The sequence below is a fragment of the Mirounga angustirostris genome, unplaced genomic scaffold (genome assembly GCF_029215605.1).
Source record: "Mirounga angustirostris isolate CCGP_5_RB_7025 unplaced genomic scaffold, mMirAng1.0.hap1 SCAF_1, whole genome shotgun sequence".
NCBI lineage: Eukaryota > Metazoa > Chordata > Mammalia > Carnivora > Phocidae > Mirounga > Mirounga angustirostris.
In genome coordinates this window covers 110,765,423-110,772,380 of record NW_026991709.1, presented here as the reverse complement: position 1 = coordinate 110,772,380, position 6,958 = coordinate 110,765,423, and positions in this window count along the sequence as shown.

The following is a 6,958-nucleotide window of genomic DNA, read 5'->3' as shown; positions in this document are numbered from 1 at the left end:
AGTACAACGCGGTGCGTCCTCGTCTTGGAAATCCCGTGGAAGTCGAAGGCAAGGTGTAGATGCGGCCCCGCACACCAGCCGAAGCCCTAGAGAGGTGATGATACTCCGGAGTGAACCACGCACTAATTTAATGTATACTGAATGCGCCCAGTTGAATTGCTGTTCGGCGTAAGATGAGCCACTGACGCTGGAATTGGGGAAAGGTGCTACCTAGATGGGAATCGGATGATTCTTTGTTGGACAGACAGTGGTGAGGAATAGCAGTCAGGACTGGGTGAAGAACCGCCCCCTGCGTTTGCCAACTGTGTGACTCTGGGCAAGGTCTTTTAAGTTCTCTGCGCTTCCGTTTCCTCATCTGTAAAAGTGGGATAAAAACAGTACCTACCTTATAAGTGGGACAGCGAGGATTAAATGAGTTTGATAAATGCCAAGAACTTGGCGTATCCTAAGCACTTCTTCATTGTCAGGTATTTAAAAAAATACTATTAGTGAATATTTAATGAATAAAATCATGTAAGAAATATCCTGTTAGAGCCCAGAAGAAATAAACTTTCATCTTAGAAAGGCATCCAGAAAGAATACTTGCATAGAATTGGTGAAATTTGATCTAAGTCTTGAAAAAAATTAATAGACATGATGTCATTCAATCATTCAGTAAATGTTTCCTGAACACTTATGTGCCAGCCATTGTTTGGGCTCTGAGAATGGTTTTGCCTAGTTTTATGTGCCAGGCATGGATGGTTCTAAGGATTTTGTAACAACCCTACGTGATGGGTACTGTTGTTTCCCCATTTTATAGTTGAGGAGTCTGAGACACAGGGGGATTAATTTGCTCAAGATGAAACAGCTGATAATGTTGGAAAATGCCCCAGAGCCCCCTTTTCACTACTAGTCTATATCCCTTTCATTTATACCCAACTCCTACTTACAGTCTTGTTAAGGAGTTGAGATTAGCACTCTCAACACGGTCAGAAAACAGTTATAGAGCCTGTAATAAAGCACCGAATTTGGTGGGCACACTTTACATAAATTCTTTCCTCAGCAGATCTTGCGAGGAAAAAAATTAAATTGTATTTATTTCATTTTTACCTTTTTAGAGCACCCAGAACATAATAGTGACACCGATAGAAAAAAAATCACCCATGGTTTCACTTTTGTTGGAGAAAATATATTTTCCACTTTTAATTTAAAACCCAAGTGAGTAGAATTTTTTACCAGAATTTATTTTCCTTCCCTCCACCTCTCGCCTCTCAGTGCAGGTACCCCACGCTCCCAGGGCTTATACTGGCTTTTACTGGACAAGCAGGGTTCCCACCCTGGCCATGTTGGCATGAGCTTCCAGTGTTCCAGCCAGCTAGGCCATGGTGGTTCAAAAAGCAATTTGGTTTTGGAGACGTTGAAACAAAGAACAAGAAAAACAGTTCTCCGCAGAGACAATTGGTTTATTTTTCTAAAAATACAACTAACCTATCCACTCTTACCCTGTCAGATGCCTCCCGTGGTATGAAGAAATTTCTTCTTGTTTCCTCCTTTACGTCATTGCCCTCTTGATTAGGTCGACCAGGGTGATTAAAGAAAAAAAAAAATCTCCTCTGGGCAGTTGCTGAAGGTATGTGGGACAAGAGTGGACAGGCCTGCTGGTTGACCCACATCAGTGACCTCTCCAGGCTGCCAGACTGGCCTTTCTGGTCCTGCTTCTTTCTTCTTCCTTCCTTGGGGCTTTGAATCAGAGGAAGGTGGACTTTGCACCGTGGGCACTGTGAGCGAGAACACTCTCTATCCCAAGGGGATGTGTGTTCCGTGGAGTTGTGTGTTTGTCCTTGGGAGTTGCTGCTATTGCCAGGCTTGTGTTTTATGCATGACTTTGTGGCCTGGGGAGGTAGCGGGGGGGGGGTCCCCCAGTCTTTTGTGATCTCCTGATTGATGACTCATTTAGCACATCTGCTGGAGGACGGGTTGGCTTCCATCCCCCACCCACTGAGTCCGGATTGCACAAAAGGGACATGTATGAAGCAGGACCCCTCTCCTTAACCCTTCTCCCCCTTTGTGTTACAGTTTAAAGACAAGGGGTCTACTGAGTAACCTTTCTTTCTTTAAAATACCAGGATGGGTCTTGTTTAAAAAAAAAAAAAACAACTCCCAGGTGAGCCCCTAATCTCCCTTAAACTGCTGAGCACAATGAAAAATGCTCCAGCTAGATGGACAAGTTCTTGCTCTTCTTTCTGTAGTTTACAAATTGTGTGGTTTTGCACATTGGGCAACTTCTGCACTCAGGCAAATGGTGTGCATTTTCAGAGCAAAGTGTGGTCGGCCTTTTCTGTTGAGATTTAAAGATGACTCAGGAGTGCATTGAAGCATGCTGCACGGAAATTTCTGATAAGGGGAAAGCTTGTGGGAAATTCTGGAGGTGACGGTGAGGCCTCCTGGCAATTATGGTAGGAACTGTTACTTTTATAAAGTACTTTTGCTTCTGGGGTAAATCCACATGCTCAAACTTGTGAGTAAGTTTGGGTATTTCTTGAACAACCATCATGGACTTAGTATTGTGTATTGCACGGTGTATGTTATGCATTTGCATTGGTTTTGTGTCCTGTGCCACTGTTCTAAGCACTTTGCATAGCTGAATTCTTTTAAACTTCACCATGACTTACAAGGTGTATGTTTACAGATGATAAAACAGGTACAGAGAGGCCAAGATATTGGTAGCAAGGAGCCTTTAAGATGGCTCCAGTGATCCCTCCTCTTGGTGTCTGCGCCCTGTGTAATCCCCCTTCCCCCTCTGAGGGAGAACTGGACCTCCTAACTCGCTTGAAATGACTAGACTGTGGCCAAAGTGATAGAAGGTCGCTTCTGAGATGAGGTCACAAGAAGACTAAGACTTCCACCTCACTCTCTATCTATCTGTCTCTAAGTCTGCTCTGTGGGAAGCTAGCTGCCAAGCTGCAAATAGCCCTACGGAAAGCCTCACACCACAGGGAACTGAGGTCTCTGACCAACAGCCAGGGGGGACTCCAGGACTGGCTGACAGTTGGATTGAACTTGTAAGACCCTGTGCCAGAGGACCTAGCTAAGCTGATGCACAGAAATGGTGAGACAATAAATGTGTGTTTTAAGCTACTAAGTTTGGGGGTAATTTTTTACATAGCATTATAGGAATAATACACTTGCCCAAAGTCCAAAAGCTTGTCTGTAAAAAGAGATGCAAAGTATAACCCCCTACTTTATCTTAAATTATTTTTATTATAATGCTGCTTAAGTATATAGAACCAAATCTAGGAATGAAAGTTTTATGATTATTGTTGTATACAACTATAAACAAAAAATTAGAATACCAAAAAAAATCAAGAATTCATGTTTCTTATTTTGATTTAAAGTCATACTTTTTAAATGATAGTTTCATATGATGGAAGATGTGCTAAAATGAAATCATCATTTAGTTTGGAAACAGCCTCAATGTCCATCAACAGGAAAACAGACTATGTAAAGCCATCCTACAAAATCCTCTGCAACTGGGGCAAGGTCTCGAAGACAAATTGCTCTGCAGAAAAAACAAGCTGCAACCAAGAAACCCGCCAAAAATCCCATTTATGTATAAAGAACCAAGCCAAGCAAAACTACTATTTCTTTGCATGCCCAAAAAGGGCATAGAAAGGCCTAGAAGGAGCCAGTGAACTGATGACAGTGATGGTTTCTAGGGAGGGGAGTATGAAGAGATGTGGGGAAGCTTTTAGTTTGTATTTTCTATATTTTTGTAGTTTCACCTTTTCTTTCATCTTTGTTTTTCTTTACTTGTTTCCTTTTTTTGCAATGAGAATTTATTCATGTGTAATTAAAAAAAAAAAAAAGATGTTCTTGTCTGTCTGTCCTTGCTTTAGCTGTAGGGTTGGTGCCAGAATGAGTGATGTGCAAAAGGCCAAACAGCCAAAGAAGGTGGTCCTTACACTGCATGGAAGGGACCAGGAGCTTCAGTCAGTTCCTTGCGTCTGGGAGGTGACTTGCTGAAATTGGTAATTCAATAAGAGTAACTCAAAGGCAGTGTGTGAGTACCACTTGTAGACCATGGAGGAAAGAAACTAGACAGGCTGGGGGGCGCCCAGTGCTCCAAGGGATGCTTCCTGGCACAAGCCAGAATTCAGTCCTGGGGCAAAGGTGAGGGTGGAGTTGTGAGCCAAGTAGTTGTGACCATTGGTCAGCAGACTAAATGCAAAGATTTATTTAGTTTGGAGGCCAAGGCTAAAATCAGACCCAGGCTTGACTTCTCGGGGAGTCAGTAGCTCAGAGGGGGAATAATATTAATGGTAGCTCCCTCTTACACAGTGCTAACTATATATCAGACACCCTTTTAAACACATAACATTTAATTCTTACAAGAACCCTATGATGCGTGGACTGTTACCCCATTGATTTAAATCGTGCCCCAGGTCACACAGCTGGTACATGGCAGAACTGGTATTTGGATCCAGGTGGTTTTAACTCCAGTATCTGTGCTGTTAATCACTTGGCCATCGTGCAGGAAATCTTTCTGAAACTCTAGAACAGTGTGATAAATACCATAATAGAGGTGGGAAAAGAGAGGAGGATGAAACTAGTGTTTCTTGGATAAGTATGAGGACGATATTAAGAAAAAGGGACATTATTTCAGTTGAGTGGTTTTTTTTCTTTATATGTCTTTATGTAACATAACTAAAAATGTAAAGATTGGGCAGTTTTGTTCATTTGGGTCTTGAAGCAGGAGTAGGAATATGACAAGCAAAGAAGGGTGTAAAGAAGGCAGTCCAGGGAGAGGGAGCCGTGCACATGAAGGTATGGAGCTCTTTAAACTTTTATTTACCCTGGGGAGGCTTCTGTCCTATCCCTTTACGTACCGCCCCAAATCAGACCCCTGCTCTCCCCCTCTTTCTGAGCTAGCTATTGAGGTAGAGTTGCATGTTAGGCACTCTCCCTGGACTATTTATTCTTGGATCCCTCCCTTAGTGAGACAAACCAGGTTTAGTCCTTAGTGAGAAGTGAAGAAAGGCAGAGGGGAGAGAGAGTCCTGAATACCCTCCCCATTCTCCCTGCCTCCCCAGCCTCATTTAGATTCCCCAGAGAGCCTCATTCATGTAGGGGCCTGACATGGAATGTGGATCATTGAGAACCAGCAAAATTGACATAACCTTGAGGCCTCAAATAATACATTCCTCTCCTTCAACATCAATTTCATCAGATTAAAAATCCAATAACAGGCTGTCATTGAGTCTGAGAAAAGAGATGGTAATAAAAGGAAGAATCTGACTCCATAATGGAAAGCAGGTGATTTTTTAAAATTGGTTTCTCCAGCTGTCTGTGCTTTGGAGATTCAGAGAAGGTAGAAAAGCCTGTGCACCTATCTCCTCCCCAGTTCTCCTCACTTCCCTGCAGACGAGCTCCTTCCCCTTCTACTTGGTCAGACTGGGTAAGTGGTCCCGTTATTGCCCCTATTTACCTGGCTGGGACGTGGGGAGTCCTGCTCACCTCTCCCTAGTTCTGTATCCTCAGTCTTCCACAGCATACCCCTCCATGCCATCCCTGCTTCCCTGCTGTTCCTGAGGCTCTGCCTGAGTCACCTGGGGACTCTGCCTCCTGCCACTAGCCTTCCACCTGCAGCACCTCTTTTGCCACCTCTGAAGTGCAAACATAAATAACCCTGGTAAATGAATGGCTGGATACCATGTAATGAGAGATAACATGCAAATCATTTACCTTATTGTTGCGTTCACCAAGTGTAAAATTAAGTGCTTACTGTGTGCCCTGCCTTAGGCCAGGTATGCCTAGGCTCTTTGAATGCAGAAGATGGAACTTACTTCAGACTAATCTGGGGGGTCTCACATGGGACAAAAGGGTAGGCAGTTGCTAGCAGGCCTTGACATTGGAATCAGGATCAGTGGGGCCTCCAGGACAAGTCAACTTGTGCTCTTTAATTCTTCCTCATAAAGAGGATATTTATTTTTCTTCCTCTTTCTGTTTTCCAGAGCGTAGGGTCAGATATAGCTAGCCTGTTCATTTTGAGTTTATGGTTCTCTCTATTCCAGCTCATTCCCCTAAGGACTGAAGCACTGCCAGATCTTGGCTTTAAGTCCAGGTCTCAGATGAAAATATGATTGGCCTAGCTTAGGTAGGCTGGAAATGTCCTGTCCAATCACTAAGGCCAGGCTGGCAGCCTCCCTCAATGCAAACATGGCTGCTGGCTGCCCACTCTTGTTGGGGGCGGGGGGTTGGAGAGAAAGAATTCTAAGAAGTGAGTTTGGGGCCGGTTAGATGTTCTAAAAGCTATCTGTGTTATAAGGAAAGCCATGACCTCTAGCTTCTTAGCATGTAAGCCCCATTGGGGAATTTGAGTGGTGAGTTGGGGTTACTTCAAACTAATGTAAAATCTTTGCTTTTGTGGAAAGAAGTTGGAGTTTGTGATGGAAGTTTTGACCTTGACTCTAAGGAAGCATAAGGCTTTGAGTTTTGGAGAGAATGGTTACTTCAAATGAGTAGAATAGAAGGATCATTGGTTCCTAGCAGGAATGCGTGAGAGCGATAAATTCTCCTTCCTGGGCTAGATTCAGTTTTGAATGGTGAGGGTTGAGATTAAATGAGTAAGGGGGGGATATGCATTGGAGGAATTTGAACACCAAATAGGTTTAGACTTGTCCTATTAAGGACAGTGAATTGGGATGGTTAAATGGAAACTGAGTGTATTCTGGAATCAGACACACATCTCTGAGTCTGTCTCTTCTTATAGTTTTATGTGAGTTAGACAGGTTCCTCTGTATCCTCATCTAGAAAATAGGGATACGAGTACTGGCTTCTAGTGAGCATCTGTTGTTTCTGTCTGCCCAGCATCCATTCCCACTACTGAGAAATGCTCCTCAGTGTCACTTTGGGTAAACATTCTAGTTTGGGTAGGATTGACCTCACCTCCCAGTTTGGGATAGACACATGGCCCTGGCCA